The sequence below is a fragment of the Rhinatrema bivittatum genome, chromosome 4, assembly GCF_901001135.1.
Source record: "Rhinatrema bivittatum chromosome 4, aRhiBiv1.1, whole genome shotgun sequence".
Lineage (NCBI taxonomy): Eukaryota > Metazoa > Chordata > Amphibia > Gymnophiona > Rhinatrematidae > Rhinatrema > Rhinatrema bivittatum.
In genome coordinates this window covers 28376810-28392640 of record NC_042618.1, presented here as the reverse complement: position 1 = coordinate 28392640, position 15831 = coordinate 28376810, and the positions used below count along the sequence as shown (strand labels likewise).

General features: G+C 46.1%; 1 long non-coding RNA gene across 2 annotated transcripts in view; it reads left to right on the top strand.

Moving 5' to 3' along the window:
- LOC115089701 overlaps positions 1-15831 on the top strand; it is a 59976-nt gene that overhangs the window by 39875 nt on the left and 4270 nt on the right. For both annotated transcript variants that reach the window (XR_003856209.1, XR_003856210.1), the window contains exon 3: positions 7218-7338. This is a non-coding gene — a long non-coding RNA (uncharacterized LOC115089701). The remainder of the gene's footprint in view (positions 1-7217; positions 7339-15831) is intronic.

The window sequence follows — 15831 nt, the reverse complement described above, 5'->3', positions numbered from 1 at the left end:
TCTTGTTAGAATTTTCATCACTTATAAGGTCTAAAATTCTATACTGGTGTCAATTTTACAATGGATACCTCTGAATATGTCTGTAACAGCACCCCTAACCCCACCCCACCTCACCTCCCGAACACTCACCCCGAATTAAAGTGCCCCCTTTACAATGGTCGATATAAAGAGTATCCGACTGAGCCTTATAAAGGAGTCTCTCCCTCCCTCCAAGTGCGTGTAAGATATGTGAGCTGCAGACATACGCGCATGAAGAGTATTTTATAACCTAAGGGGTAGATTTTAAAACCCCGGCACGGTAAATCCCGGGTCTTACGTGCGCTGGGCCAATTTTCAAACAAGCCCGGCCACGTGCATAAACCCCGGGAAGCGTGTAAGTGTCGGGGCTTTAAAAGAGGGCGGTCGGGGGCGGGGCTAGAGGCGCATGGCACAGCAGCCAGGCTGCCGGTGTGCGCAGCTTGCTCCTGCTCCTTTGCAGGAGCAAAAGGTAAAACAAAATTGGGGTGGTTAGGACAGGGATAGGGGAAGGGGCAGGGAGGTTAGGGTAGGGGGCTGGGAAGTTCCCTCCCAGTCCACTCTTTAATTGGAACAGACTGGGAGGGAACTGGGGAAGGCTCCGATGCGTCGCTGCGTGATTTTGCAAAATGATTCCCCCCTTGCATGCGCCAACCCACTATTTTATAACATGCGCGCATCAGCGTGCGCATGTTAAAATCGCACGTCCCTGTGTGCGTACACCTACTTTTTGAAAATGTACCTCTAAGGGCCCTGCGCACGAGTGCCCTGCGCACGAAAATCCGGCCGGATTTAAGCGCGCAGGGCACTCGCGCGCCTATTTTGCATAGGCCGCCGGCGCACGCACAGCCCTGGGATGTGCATAAGTCCCGGGGCTTCGTAAAAGGGGCGGGGAGGGGGGCGTGACTGGGGTCAGGGGGCGGTTCGGTCCGGGGGTGTGATGCTGGCCCAGGGGCGTGGCCGAGGCCTCCGGACCAGCCCCCGGCTTGGGTGATGGCGCGCCAGCAGCCTGCTGGCGCGCGCAGATTTACACCTTCCGGCAGGCGTAAATCTGCCAACAAAGGTGGGGGGGGGGTTAGGGAGTGGAAGGGGAGGTGGAGGGAACAGGCAGCGCGCGCTGGGCTCGGCGCGGGCAGATTGCACAAATGTGCACCCCCTTGCGCTCGCCGACCCCGGATTTTATAAGATACGCGCGGCTACGTGCGTATCTTATAAAATCCAGCGTACTTTTGTTCGCGCGCGTGTAAATTTATAAAATCTACCCCTAAGTGTATAGAGGTCGATTTTAAGACGTGTGTGTGTGTGTGTGTGTGGTTTCTGGTGTGCACACAGGGATGCAACGATTTTATAACATGCGCACACCAGCACGCGCATGTTTGTTATAAAATCCAATGGCCGCACGCATGTGCAAGTGACTTGCGACTCGTGCGCACAGGAGGGGAATTTTACAAAGCGATGCGAGTAGGGCTTCCCCAGTTCCCTCTCAAGCCGTTCCAATTAAGGAGCGGACTGGAGGGGAACTTCCCTAAACCCATATCTAACCTTCCTACCTTTTCCCGTCTCTTCCCTGTGATCTACCCCCTACCTATTAAAATTTTTTACCTTACTGCCCCTTTTCCCTCAGCCAGCACTTCTGAGCGTACCGGGGTTAATGCGCGTAGCCGGGGCCCATTGTAAAACATGCGCGGCACGCAAGGCCCAGCCACACGCGTAAACCCCGAAATTTACGTGCGTGGCCCTTTTAAAATCCCGGATATACATTATAAATGCGTGGCCCTTTTAAAATCTACCTGCGTGCTTCTAAGGAAAACAAGGTTTTTTTCCTTAACTTACATCAGACCTATGGCTCTGAATTGCTATATGATGATAAATTTGAAACGGGCGTGCGGTTTTTCCGGCTCGCGTCCAGAGGCGAGGCCATTTTATAACGTATGCGCGCGTTACAAAATAGGCACAATTTTAAGTGGACGCGCGCAAATCCCACTTCTACCGCAGAAGTGGGGGGATTTTAAAGGGGGGGGTGCACGCCCACACCATTCCCAGTTTCACCAGTTCGTCCAGATAAGGGATAGGACTTCCTTTCCTTAAAACCTCGCTGTATAGCCTAGAATTTTTTTTTTTATTATTACTTACACGCTCACCGTAGCGGTAGTAAAGTTACGCAGCAGGGAGGCTCCAGCGAGCGCCCCTGTACATAAGTATTTACGTGCACATCTCTTGCTTTTCCCCAACACGCCCCGCCCCTTTCTGTAAGCGTTTGACTTGTGCGCGTAGCGGGAGATGTACACGTATATGGGGGCGGCCTTATGTAATCCGCTTGGTATGCGCCGGCCCGACTTGCACGCAAATCTTCCGGCTTTCGTGCGCGCAGGTCTTTTAAATTTCACCTTTATGAGTATAAATCTAGTGGAAGTTAGTGCCATTACAGGAACTTTTTAACCAATAATAATGATGTACTTATTACACAGAGAAGTATCAAACAGAGGTGTTCCAGACAGGATTCAGGGTGTACGGTAACATAGTAATGACAGCACATATATATGTCAAAAAATAATTTTTAAAAACCTAGTCTGTTAAGAAAACCCTGATTGTTACAGGAAATGTGCTAGCTAGGAATGATATAAGAGAGCAGGAGGACTTTATCCCCTCCCCACACCCACACTCTCTCTCTCTCCCCACAATCGTGACTGGAATTAACCTAAGGCAAAAAAACAAACCAATGGAAGTTTTCTTGTACCTGCTAGACAGAAACTCTGCCATCCAGTTTGCATTCACGTTATCCACAGCTGTTTCTACCCAGGAATGTAGCGCAATTAAGCTCTACCATTTTCTCTCCAGAGCAGATGTTTTCCTATAAGGCCTTCCCACGTAGGGGAAGGGAAGTCCACAATTTTCTCTCCCTCTTCTGTAGATGTTTGTTTGACGATGGAATTAAAAACAGAAAAAACTTCTTTTACAAAACATTGGTTTTGCTTTGCCAGCTACAGAAATGCCGATGAGACCAATTATTAATTTAATGTACCTTGCCATGGATATTTGCTGTTCTGTATTGTAACTGATATTTTTAAAACGTGGCCCCCTGAGTATACAGAATGCTCCAGTAAGTAAACGAACATTTATTTTAGAGAGTCACCCAGGTGGCAGCGTATTACAGCACCACTAAACAGATTTTAGCAGGAGGCCTGCTCCGCACGTTGAGGTGAGCGTTTAATGGAGGGACAGTCGCTTTCAAACGTGCGCGAGGCGTGCGTTGATCCCACGCCCCCGGGGACGTGGCTTACGCTCTAACTTGTGCGCATGTCATAAAACAGCCTGGCTGTGCCCAGATGTGCGCCGGATCTTACCTGCGCACGGGCGCGGAAATCCTGCTTCAGGAAATTTTTAAAAGAGGCGCGCGCGCGCTGATGCCATTCCCGGTTTTTACCGGTTTGTCCCCTGGTTTGCCCAGTTAAGAGAGAGGTCCTCCAGCCTCCACTGGTTTGGTAACCTTCACTCTCCCCCAGATAGCTCCGACCCTTAAAACCCCGCAGATCTGCCTGGTTTCCTTTTATTTATTTAGTTTTTTTAACTCGCACAGCATCCGTCGGAGAAGTCACGCAGCAGGGGGCTCAGCGCGCACCAGCTCGCTTAAAATATTTACGCGCACATCTCTGGTTCATGTGCCGGTCCAGACCATACTTACGCCCCCCCAGTCCTTTGTTTTTGAAAGCTTTCTAGACGTGCGCGCTGCGGGAGATACGTGCGTAGCCCGCCGGCTTTTAAGACCCGCTCGGCACATGCAAGGCCCACTTATTCCTGCATCCCCTAATGAATGCGCGCGCTGGGCTTTTAAAATTCGCCTTTCATTATGGAACGAGTGAATTAAGTCCAGGCTTGCACCCGCCGAGCGGATTCTGAAAGCCGCCCGGATAGGCTCGTGTCTCCCGCAGGGCGCGCATCTCCAGGGATTTCAAAGAGGGGGTGGGACGAGGGCACGGTCTGGGTGGGGCGCGAGCATTTTGGGGCGAGAAGCAGAGACGTGCGCGTAAACAGGCGCCGTGGTCCCCTGCCGCGTTAAACTTTCCGTCTGCTCTGGTTCAAAAGCTGCCGTCGTTATATATTGTCGGTCGAATCTTTGCAAATTCTCCGACTCTGACCTCTTGTCACTGCGGTCACCAGCTGCATCCATTTCTAGAGCCAAGCAAAGCTTTTTGATTTTTTTGTCGCATAATTTGCTAAGCTGAACAGTCAACATTCAAAATCCTGTGAAGGGATAAACTTGGGATGGGGGTAGACAGGGATGGGGTATGGGGGATGTGCAACAAATGTAGCTGCTGAGTAAGAGAATCCATGTGGTGCTTGCAGAGACAGGGGCGCGGGTCCCACACTCGCGTCCCCTGCAAGCTCACCAAACGGAAAGCGGCTGCTTCGAGAACAGTTTCCACCTTGAGGTCACAAATAAGAGGGGAGCAATTTTTCAAGCCCTCAAGTGGAGTTTGCAGTGCACCCACGGACTCCTCAACCTCATTTGGAAAGGAAAACAGCCCTGTGCAGAGTTTCCCTTTTAAAAATGGCAGCCCAGCAGGTGCGAAGTAGTCACGGCGGCGTGACCTTTAGTACTCGCTGGGATTTCAAAGTGAAATCACCATGCATACTTTGCCCCCCCTCTCCCCCCTTACTCCAGCCCTTCCTCTTTTCCTCCCCATGGCAAAAAATAATTCTGCATGCTAATCACGTGTAGTTTTGCCTCCTGAGGGTAGGGTAATTTTCAGCCAGGGGAACTGTTTAGTTGCCCGGACGAATTCCTTTGAACGCAGTCTTCAGTGTAGGGAAAAGCCCCTTTGGATGAATGGTTTCCAAACCTAATCTAATCTCATATCCTGCCATTTCAGACCGATAGGACTGCCCAACGCAACGTCCGGTATATATAAAGGTACATTCCGTAAATACAACACATCATAAGACAATTCACTAGTATAATACAAAGAACCAACAATAATAACAGTAATGCAACACATCAAATGTATCTCACACTTGCTCGCTGCGGATGTCTCCAGGACAGCTGTGGGAACTGTGTTTTACATCTGGCCCGAAGTCATGTCCTTTTCTCTTGGTTTTGTAACCATTTATTTTTCTTTTAGGCTTCCATGGCAACGATGCGTGAATGGCATTTAAGGTGCCCGCATGCACTTTTTAAAATTATTTATTTAATGTATTTACCTTCCGCTTTTTGACATTGCAGAGTGGATTACATTCAGGTACAGTAGGTGTTTCCCTACAGTCAGGGACGGTAACTTTCGAATGGGCGCACATATGGGTGCGTCAGCGCAAGCCCAGGGGTGCGGCGATTTTATAAAGTACGCACACGTCTATTTATTTATTTGAAAGACATTAATGAATCGCTCTTCCTGATTAAGCATAGCTCAAAGCCCTGTACAATCAGTAGACGTGCATCATATGTTATTAAATAGCCCAGGTGCCCTTAATGTGTGCGCCCAGCTTTGCAAGGACGACCCCATGCCAGTGGGAGAATTTTTAATGACAGGCGCCTGTCCACGCCATGACCGGTTTCACCAGTTTGTTCGCCGGGTTCTCCCATTCTAGATCTAGGTCCTCCAAACCATCCTGGTTCTTTAGCCTGTACTCTCCCCGGTTACCCCAGATCCCTTAAACCACTCAGAGAGGACTCGTTTTTAGTTTTTTTGTAACTTACACCTCCTCCGTAGAAGTAAAACTACACGGCACTGGACCTGGGAGCGCACCCAGTGGCGTAAATACTTATGTGCACATCTCATGGCCCCCACCCTGGACCTCCCAGGCCCTGCCCACACCATGCTCCTTTTTTCCCCTCTGATGCGAGATGAGCGCACATCAGCACAGTGACGCCCACCCGCACACTTTTTATAAAACTGGGTGGGCACGCACGAGAGCTAGATGCAAGCTCATCTCCCGATTTTGGCATGCACATCTCTTAAAATTCGCCAGGAGTTTGTACCCGAGGCAACGGAGGATGCAGTGACTTGCCTGAGGTCACAAGGAGCGCCAGTGGGATTTGACCGCTGGTTTCCCTGGTTCATAGCCCTCTGCTCTAACCACTAGACTACTCTTCCGCTCCTCCATTCAATTTCTGAGTGTCTGCAACAAAAGAAGAAACAATTATGATTATAATACGTTCCGATTTTAGTCCTGGAGGTCATTCTCTGTTTCAGGTTATTAAAGATAAGGGGCTACATCTCTGCAACCTCGGGTTATTTTTCTTGCTTGCTGCTGGTGAGCAGCTGTGGGCACCTGAGGTTTTGGTACAGACTGTGCTGGTGCATTTTTGCAAAGGGGGCAGCCAACAAACTATCTCCAGTCCTGAAAATGACATGAAAGAGCTCTAAACGTTACTGGTGCTGTCTCAACAGGATTGCTGCCACCCAGTCACTGGAAATGTGTTGCCATGGGAACCCTCAGCCGCATCATTTACGTGATAAAAACAAATTTCGATGAAAACGAGGGCCATGTGAAACACGGGTGGAAGGACAGAAGACAGAGGAGGCTGCCTTCTCGGAAAGTGTTAATCATGAAAAGGAAAGGATGGAAGCCTTCAGATGTAAGAGAGAGGACATGGAGGCTGACGTCTGTACCAAGCCACAGAGTTTTAGTTGGAAATGGGCCAGAAACACGTGAAAAGTTGTGTGCTTCATTTAAACTATATTGACGTTGTTGTGCAGTTCAATGTTTCATGATAAAGCATGTGAAAAAAAATGTATTTAACTGCACCTCTCTTTTGTGAAATGTTTTGCTGATAAATTTTGCTATTGCTGAATTGTTCAAGAGTTGAGTTGCACAAATGTTTTGACTCACTAGTGATTTAGCATAAGTTTTGCAAATGGCTTTGCAAACGCAGAATTAGTTGTATTAAAGTGAGAAACCGTGCCCTTTAAAATTTGCAAATCTGTTGAAGCTCGCTATTTGCCATTTTAACTTGCCTAAATCTATTTGTGAAACTGTTCGGGACTTAGCCCATCGGCCTTATGGGATGCGGTGCCAGTATAAGTAGGATACATTCTCTAGCTCTTGTATTCCAAGATCTCCATCCTTGTCTGCACCCCAAATTGAGGTCCCTCTCACTCTAGTGTCTCCCATGTGCGGTCCCTTTCCTCTACCTGCGTTGACTTCTTTGCTTTTGACAGTTTTGACATATATATTGAATTAAAATTTCCTTTGTTTTTCCCCAGGTATTGATATGTCATGCTTTGATGTACCTAGACAGTGAGCAAGAGGCCTACAAGAGATGGCAAAGATGTAAACAACTCTACAATTCCAAATCACTTGGTAACATCTCAGTTATGCCTGGGGGTGAGAACCAAAAGATAAATAAGTGATAAATTATGCACCAGGCTTCAAGAGTCAAATGTAAAAAAATTGTTTTGTGTCAGCTTTCTGCTTTTATCCAGCTTTGGGCTTAGACAGAGGTAATTATAATAAATGAAGTTTATTAAATTTACCCAGCACTTTAGTGAATCATACTTAGGTGTATCACAAGAAGTGAAGGAAAATGGATACGGTAAGCAAGAAAAGAATCGGAATAAGTTTTTGGTAAGGGTTTTTGGTAAGGGTTTTTGACCCCTTTTGGTAATGTAAGATTAGGGGCGTGCTTTCACCTTGATTCATTTTGTTACTTTATGCATGTACATTTTTTTATGCACATAAAATGTTACTTATATGCATAAAATGTGCGTGAGTACAACTTTACACACGTTTTACGAGTATAGTAGCAAAACAAAACAAAATGACCCAAATAAAATTTTGCAGTGTACGCTCTTGGATAAAATGTCAACAGAGAAACTCAGCACCGTATTGGCTTCTCAGATTGATTGTTTTATATGAAAATATAGAATTTTATAGCTTACTCTGAATTTGACTTTCTGAGGCAAGTCACTGAATTGCAATTTGCTAATGATTAGGTTTCAAATTTTAGCACAGGTGTCTTGATGTCTTTCATGTAGTTTTCATTTCCAAGAATCCCATTTTCTCCAGAACTAGTACAGTTATTAAAGCTACTGTGGTGAGGTAACCCACTTACCTCTTTATTACACTAGAGCAGTGGTTCTCAACCTTTTATTGTTACGAGCGCGACCTCCAGTGGCTGTTACGAACCGAGGGCTTGGAGGCCTTCGGCTACTGTTACGAGCGCGGAGACGTGGTAGTTTGTAAAGCAGGTGATGTGAGCCCTTGGGCTACGGCATGACTCAGGGAGGAGCCCCAAGACACACCGCGGGAGGTGAGCTGGTGCGAGCATGGGTAACGAAGAGCAGGACAAGGCTGAAGCGAAGACAAGGAGACAAGGTCTGACCCTCTACTGGACCTGCACACCCCAGGATGACCAACAACGCAATGTTGATCGATGAACAGTCCTCTGACCGTTCCAAGCCCTTTCGGACCTGCCACTGGGTACGGCAAGAGGCGGCAGGCCAGACAAAGGACGAGGTCAGACAGAGTCTTTAGAACACAGAAGACTTAGACGAGGACTGAAGCAAGGACACTGTAGACAATGGCAAGAATCAAGGCACTGTAGACAAAGGCAAGGAGGTCAAAGCGCTGGGTCGAGACTGCGATGTAGCGCGCCCTACAAAGTCCACCCGCGGGACTGGTCGGGGACTACGCTGGGCTCGTAGCAGACTCTAGGAGAGATAATGGAAGCTGATACTGGAACATGACGAAGATACTGAAGAGGCCTGCACCGGGGTATGCCCTACACAGTCCCCTGTAGGACTGGTTGCTGACCACGCTGGCGTGGAGCAGGGTTGAACAGAGTCTTGTCATGGACGGACGCGAATAGCAATAGGCTCCAAAGACTGGGACAAGATTCAAGCACAGGATTCAATGATAAAAACTTAGGACTGAAGCAGAAGTCTTCCGGAGGGTTGCACTGCGGAGATGAGGATGGCATTTGTACCGTGAGGCGCCCTACACAGCCCACCCGTGGGACTGGTTGCGGACCACGACAACGGCATGCCAGGAAAGTGGACATCAGGGAACCAAGGCATGGAGGCAGAGGCGAAAACAAAGGTATCAGGAAAGACATCAGGCATGAGAAGGTACAAATGAAGAACATCAGGAACATGAAGACAACTGAAGACACAGATGAAGGACGACAGGAAACTGAAGACATCTGGAGGCACGGACGAAGGACATCAGGAACATGAAGACAACTGGAGACACAGACGAAGGATGTCAGGAACTTGAAGACGACTGAAGACCTGGACGAAGGACATCAAGAACATGAAGACGAAGCCGTCAAAGGAGGAGAAGACCACGGAGGACCTGGACCAGTCAGAAGACACAGACGACTGTGGAACCCGATCCAAAGGCCCGGAGTGACTGAAGAAGAATCCCTTTATAGGGCTGAAGCAGGAAATGAAGACCAGGTGGATTCCGGTGGGGCTACTGGCCCTTTCAATACATAGAAGAGACGTGCACTGGCGCCTAGAGGAGGGCCCTGGAGGAAAACAGGACCATGGATAGCGGCGTCTTACACCGTGCAGGACAGAGAGGAACAGGCAGGCTTCGGGGCGGCTTCCAGGCCGCGAGATCACGTCGGAGCGGCAGCGGCCTCCCACTGTCGCTCAGGCAGAACTTCGGTGGCGGCACAGGCTGCAACGAGGAGCCAGTAAGAACATAAGAACATAAGAAAATGCCATACTGGGTCAGACCAAGGGTCCATCAAGCCCAGCATCCTGTTTCCAACAGTGGCCAATCCAGGCCATAAGAACCTGGCAAGTACCCAAAAACTAAGTCTATTCCATGTAACCATTGCTAATGGCAGTGGCTATTCTCTAAGTGAACTTAATAGCAGGTAATGGACTTCTCCTCCAAGAACTTATCCAATCCTTTTTTAAACACAGCTATACTAACTGCACGAACCACATTCTCTGGCAACAAATTCCAGAGTTTAATTGTGTGTTGAGTAAAAAAGAACTTTCTCCGATTAGTTTTAAATGTGCCCCATGCTAACTTCATGGAGTGTCCCCTAGTCCTTCTACTATCCGAAAGAGTAAATAACCGATTCACATCTACCCGTTCTAGACCTCTCATGATTTTAAACACCTCTATCATATCCCCCCTCAGTCGTCTCTTCTCCAAGCTGAAAAGTCCTAACCTCTTTAGTCTTTCCTCATAGGGGAGTTGTTCCATTCCCCTTATCATTTTGGTAGCCCTTCTCTGTACCTTCTCCATCGCAATTATATCTTTTTTGAGATGCGGCGACCAGAATTGTACACAGTATTCAAGGTGCGGTCTCACCATGGAGCGATACAGAGGCATTATGACATTTTCCGTTTTATTCATCATTCCTTTTCTAATAATTCCCAACATTCTGTTTGCTTTTTTGACTGCCGCAGCACACTGAACCGACGATTTCAATGTGTTATCCACTATGACACCTAGATCTCTTCTTGGGTTGTAGCACCTAATATGGAACCCAACATCGTGTAATTATAGCATGGGTTATTTTTCCCTATATGCATCACCTTGCACTTATCCACATTAAATTTCATCTGCCATTTGGATGCCCAATTTTCCAGTCTCACAAGGACTTCCTGCAATTTATCACAATCTGCTTGTGATTTAACTACTCTGCACAATTTTGTGTCATCTGCAAATTTGATTATCTCACTCGTCGTATTTCTTTCCAGATCATTTATAAATATATTGAACAGTAAGGGTCCCAATACAGATCCCTGAGGCACTCCACTGTCCACTCCCTTCCACTGAGAAAATTGCCCATTTAATCCTACTCTCTGTTTCCTGTCTTTTAGCCAGTTTGCAATCCACGAAAGGACATCACCACCTATCCCATGACTTTTTACTTTTCCTAGAAGCCTCTCATGAGGAACTTTGTCAAACGCCTTCTGAAAATCCAAGTATACTATATCTACCGGTTCACCTTTATCCACATGTTTATTAACTCCTTCAAAAAAGTGAAGCAGATTTGTGAGGCAAGACTTGCCCTGGGTAAAGCCATGCTGACTTTGTTCCATTAAACCATGTCTTTCTATGTGTTCTGTGATTTTGATGTTTAGAACACTTTCCACTATTTTTCCTGGCACTGAAGTCAGGCTAACCGGTCTGTAGTTTCCCGGATTGCCCCTGGAGCCCTTTTTAAATATTGGGGTTACATTTGCTATCCTCCAGTCTTCAGGTACAATGGATGATTTTAATGATAAGTTACAAATTTTTACTAATAGGTCTGAAATTTCATTTTTTAGTTCCTTCAGAACTCTGGGGTGTATACCATCCGGTCCAGGTGATTTACTACTCTTCAGTTTGTCAATCAGGCCTACCACATCTTCTAGGTTCACCGTGATTTGATTCAGTCCATCTGAATCATTACCCATGAAAACCTTCTCCATTACGGGTACCTCCCCAACATCCTCTTCAGTAACACCGAAGCAAAGAAATCATTTAATCTTTCCGCGATGGCCTTATCTTCTCTAAGTGCCCCTTTAACCCCTCGATCATCTAACGGTCCAACTGACTCCCTCACAGGCTTTCTGCTTCGGATATATTTAAAAAAGTTTTTACTGTGAGTTTTTGCCTCTACAGCCAACTTCTTTTCAAATTCTCTCTTAGCCTGTCTTATCAATGTCTTACATTTAACTTGCCAATGTTTATGCTTTATCCTATTTTCTTCTGTTGGATCCTTCTTCCAATTTTTGAATGAAGATCTTTTGGCTAAAATAGCTTCTTTCACCTCCCCTTTTAACCATGCCGGTAATCGTTTTGCCTTCTTTCCACCTTTCTTAATGTGTGGAATACATCTGGACTGTGCTTCTAGAATGGTATTTTTTAACAATGACCACGCCTCTTGGACATTTTTTACTTTTGTAGCTGCTCCTTTCAGTTTTTTTCTAACAATTTTTCTCATTTTATCAAAGTTTCCCTTTTGAAAGTTTAGCACGAGAGCCTTGGATTTGCACACTGTTCCTTTTCCAGTCATTAAATCAAATTTGATCATATTATGATCACTATTGCCAAGCGGCCCCACCACCGTTACCTCTCTCACCAAGTCCTGTGCTCCACTGAGAATTAGATCTAAAATTGCTCCCTCTCTCGTCGGTTCCTGAACCAATTGCTCCATAAAGCTATCATTTATTCCATCCAGGAACGTTATCTCTCTAGCGTGACCCGATGATACATTTACCCAGTCTATATTGGGGTAATTGAAGTCTCCCATTATTACTGCACTACCAATTTGGTTAGCTTCCCTAATTTCTCTTAGCATTTCACTGTCCATCTCACCATCTTGACCAGGTGGACGGTAGTATACCCCTATCACTGTAGTCTTCCCTGATACACAAGGGATTTCTACCCATAAAGATTCAGTAGGTGCGGCTTCCGGCCGCAAGAAGATGGCGTCGGCAGCGGCATTTAGGCTGCGAAGAAGAGTGCAGCAATGGCGGCTCCCGGCGGCTCCCGGCGGGGTTAGCCCTGCTGCACAGGGCAGAAGATGGGTGCGGCCCCCAAGCCGCAGAAGACGGAGTCGGCGGCATCCTACCACATGAAGAGCAGGTCGGTGAAGGGGCTGCTCGCGGCTCACATTGGGTAGGCCCATAACATTTATCTGGGGACACACCTGACAGATGGTTCTCACATGCGCGACACACTGAACACATGACCATCATGGGGCTAAATGTAAACAATCACTCTGCATCCACAGGAACCTCCCTGACCCAATAATGGGTGCAGAGCAGAACTAAGACAGTCACCATACAAAAAAGATATTTCTGGAGTCATCTCATTAACAGCAACGCCAACTCTCCCTACTACCAGCACAATAGCCCTACTTATGAAAAGACAGCAATGTAGCACCAATGCATGTCCTATTGAGAAAACACAATAAATATGGGATACTAATGCCTACATGCTAGTAAAATACCTCACCCTTAGTCATACACACACAACCGACCTTTGCCAAGTACAGAAAGACCACAAATTAGAAATATGGAGACAGAAACTGGAATGGAAAACCAAAACAGCCACTCTGCATGCAGTGGAAACCTGGAGAAATGGAAATAGAAATATAGTACCTAACATAGTCCCAGGATCTGCAATAATGCACACAAACTAACCCGCACAAAGTTACAACTGCATTATGGCATGCACTCAAACAGTAACAAACCTATCCATTAAAAGATTACACTACAAATATTTAACCAGGCCCTAAATACCAATACACTTCCTATTAGGAAAACAGAACAAGCCAAGCTGCTATAGATCCCCAGACAGAAACTACAAGCTTGCAGAATACCCTTACCTGGGTCACACATGCAGAACACAGGCAGACCCTGACCAAATACAGAATAAAGTGCCCATAAAGTTAATGTTTTTGTTTTCCATTGTTGCACTGCATACAGAGTATGGCTTCTTGCTGTTTCCAGTTCAGATTTTTTTTTGCATAAACATTTTTATTGGTGAACAACAAAAGAAAAAATAAAGACACAATACAGCTTGTGGAACACAGGTCAATAGTCACCAGATGTTTGGTACTTCTCCCTCCCCTCCCTCCTGCACAAATCACTTTAAATGGTTATAGTCCGAATAGTCCTTATGATTGATGTGGCAACAGGTACCTTGTACCAGTGTCATACCTATTTTAAATTGTTTGATCCTCGGCTCTCCAGCATAGATAATTGTCCCATGTCTCCTGAAATCTGCGCATAGAGTGATGTTTTTCTGCCGTTAGCTTATTCAGCATGCAGTCTCTTCTTTAGCTGATGTATAGATGGGCAAGTAGATGACTTCCATTTGTATGCTATGTCCAATCTGGTTGCAATGCAAACTTGTGTAATAAATGGAGGATTTGGGACCAAGGTTCCAGTATCCGACATATTCAATAAAGCTTGTTCCTTCGTTTGATGAAATGTGGTCTTGAGTATTTGTGATATCATGTCTTCAATCTGTTTCTATAATGTGGGTATGCATTCTCTACCCACCACATGTGTATGTCAGTTCCCACCGAGTCACACCCGCGCCAACATTTGCCATCAGTATGCGGCATAAACTTCTGCATACGCTCTGGGATTAGATACCCCCTATATAATTATTTATAACGGCTTTCGATCAATAAAGAGGAAACAGATATTTTAGATATCTGTTCAAATATATCAGCCCATTCATTTGGAATATATGCTCTAGATAGAGAGGCACATTAAAGAGCTTATAAATTTTGGATATCATACCCTTAAAATGTGTAGGGGTGGAGCAGTATCCCTCAAATAGAGTTCCACCTAGACGTAAAGCTTCCCCAATACGATTAACCCTCCAAAAATGCCGAATTTGGTGATAGGCAAGAAAATCTGAGGACTCTTCTTTATGAGTTTGTATTAGATCTGAAAAAGGTATAATATCCTGCCCCCCCCCCCCCCCACAAGTGTTCAACGCGGGTAATGCCCCTCACTTTCCAATTACAAAATGAAAGTGGTGATAGGCAGGGAATAAAGGTTTTATTATGAACCAGCTGGGTCATAAAGTGGCATGATCTGTTTCCCACACGCTTGGGTTTCCATTTGCTCCAAACCTTTAATGTGTGTCTTATGGTGGGTAACATATTGTGACAAGGTCTCCACGTCTTTGGATCTTGCCATGGGGTAGCAGTTAATGGCATCCCATCCATTCTAGACTGTTCTATAGCTACCCATTATTTTATATCTACTTCTTGATGCCAGATGATAAGAGGTTTCACCTGAGCTGCTACATAATACCACTGCCAAACTCCCATCCGTCTTATCCTTTTGATATAAGACCTGTCGCTTAACCCTGGGCGGTCTTCTTTTCCAAATAAAACTAAACACTTTCTTTTGCCAGAACTTAAGGGTAATATTAGAGATTGGTATAGGTAGTGATTGAAACAAATATAATGTCCTGGGCAGGAAATTCATTTTGATAGTCTCTATGCGTCCCAACCAGGAAATGTGTGGAGATGGGCTGAAATACTAAGCTGTGAGTTTTACTTTCTGTTTTGTTTTTTGTTTTTTTCTTTGCTGCAAACAGGGGAGTTTAAAAGCAGTGGTTGGTATTTTCCCTTTTTTGTTTCTCTGGTTTTCCAAAGACCCTGAAAGTTTAGGACTAGGGCCAGGAATATGCACAATTCGGTGGGGAGAAGGGGGGTGTGCATTATACCCAGTTTCCCCCGTTTGAAATGCTAATGCCGGAGAAACTGGTTTTCCTTTCATTTTGGTTGCTAAAAGTAGTTTGGACTGCTGGCATATTTTTCTTTTTCATAGTTCACAGTTCATATGATAATGTCAGAAGCTTTTCCTGTCCCGAGAGTGACCGCCCCTCAGTACGGACTGAACTGTTGCGGTTTTTTTTCCTCTTTTTCTTTGGTCCTGAGAGAGAACTTCATTGATACGTGGATCCTGGGTTCACTGCTTCCGGGAGACAGCCGTTTCTGCTTGCTCAAGAGTCATGGTAGTATTGTTTCTTTTCTTTATCCCTTGGGACATTATTTTTGAAAATATAAACTGCTGCATAGAGTTTTGGAGGGGGTTTTTTTTCTCTTTCACATTGCTGGTGACCCCCACCCTGAACCCAGATGACCTTTTGGCCAGAGTAACTCAGCCAAGGACTGTCTCTCACCCGATGCCTTCTTCCTGGTCGATTTTTAAAAGCCTGACGGGCGCCAAAACCGGGTGATAGGCGCGTTTCTTGGATCTTGTGCGCGCTGCACGGATTTTAATAGGCCCGTGACAAGGCACGTACCTCCCGTTACGCCCACAAAATATTTTTACAGAAAAAGGGACGTGGGCGGGTATGGACGGGCCCGGGTCCCAGACATGAATTCTGCAC